Genomic DNA, 1,133 nt, shown 5'->3' with positions numbered 1-1,133 from the left:
AATATAAAGTATATTCTACATAAAATACATGTTTTATTTGCGTTGAAAATTCATTTAAAAGCAATATTAACAAAAATATAACGATGGAAATTTATGTCACGTGACGCCACGTCACGTCACGTATCACACTTGGGGTTGTGTAAAAGAGAATTGAAACAATTTGCATTAATTTAAAAAAAAAAACTCTAAAAACAAATAGAATTGTTCCAAATCATATTGAAATAAGTTTCATGAAAATAGCCATCCACAATTCGCAGAGTTTTGCGATTTTGTAAGAAAAGAAAAAATCAACTTCCATTTTTTGTCACGTAACGACACTCTCTTTAAATGCTTATATTTCAGGACCAAGCAGTTCGATTGATTTCATTTTTCGGTTAAATATAGAGCTAATTATGTGCTATACAATGGCCCAAAAAAGTTAAAGAAAACAAATGGTATTCCTTTTTTGTATCACATTGAAATCGTACGCTGTCACGTCCGCCACCATTGGAATGCCCATATGTAGGCTTGTATGTATGTACATACATAAGTATGTAAGAAAAGCAAGGCAACAGATAGATAAACAATCGAACGAAAAATTTTATATTTGGCAGCGGCATTTTTTATTTATAGCCAACTACAAACCATCGACGAATTGTTAGAAAATAAAAGTCAACAAAACCAAGCGTTTTTTGGGCTACTGAACTGCTTTCTCGACAGCAAACGCACTGTAGAAACACACATACATCCATCCGCATTCGTTTCACATCCGTGCTGTTCGTGTCCGTTCGTTTTCATTTCTCATAGAACGTTGAAATGTTTGCCGTGTCGTCTGCATTGCCGACATTGCCACATCCCAGCGCTGCCGTTGAGTTGCGTCATATGCCAGCAACGGACGCAAGCGGCGCCGTGGCTTAGTTGGTTAAAGCGCCTGTCTAGTAAACAGGAGATCGTGAGTTCGAATCTCGCCGGGGCCTTTGTGTCTGTAAAAAGATGCAGTTGAGTTTGTTCTTTTTATTTAANTGCCGTGTCGTCTGCATTGCCGACATTGCCACATCCCAGCGCTGCCGTTGAGTTGCGTCATATGCCAGCAACGGACGCAAGCGGCGCCGTGGCTTAGTTGGTTAAAGCGCCTGTCTAGTAAACAGGAGATC

The 1,133-nt window shown here is 39.1% G+C and overlaps 1 non-coding gene across 1 annotated transcript; it reads left to right on the top strand.

Annotated features, from left to right (window-relative positions):
• The first annotated feature begins 882 nt into the window (after positions 1–882).
• TRNAT-AGU (transfer RNA threonine (anticodon AGU)) lies at positions 883–956 on the top strand. Its single transcript has one exon. It is a non-coding gene; the product is annotated as a tRNA-Thr (tRNA).
• Positions 957–1,133: the final 177 nt, after the last annotated feature.

The sequence above is a fragment of the Rhagoletis zephyria genome, unplaced genomic scaffold (assembly GCF_001687245.7).
Source record: "Rhagoletis zephyria isolate East Lansing unplaced genomic scaffold, Rhagoletis_zephyria_1.1 Rzeph_scaffold_29619, whole genome shotgun sequence".
Taxonomy (NCBI): Eukaryota; Metazoa; Arthropoda; class Insecta; order Diptera; family Tephritidae; genus Rhagoletis; species Rhagoletis zephyria.
The sequence above is the reverse complement of the archived record's forward strand: the minus strand, read 5'-3'. Positions and strand labels throughout refer to the sequence as shown.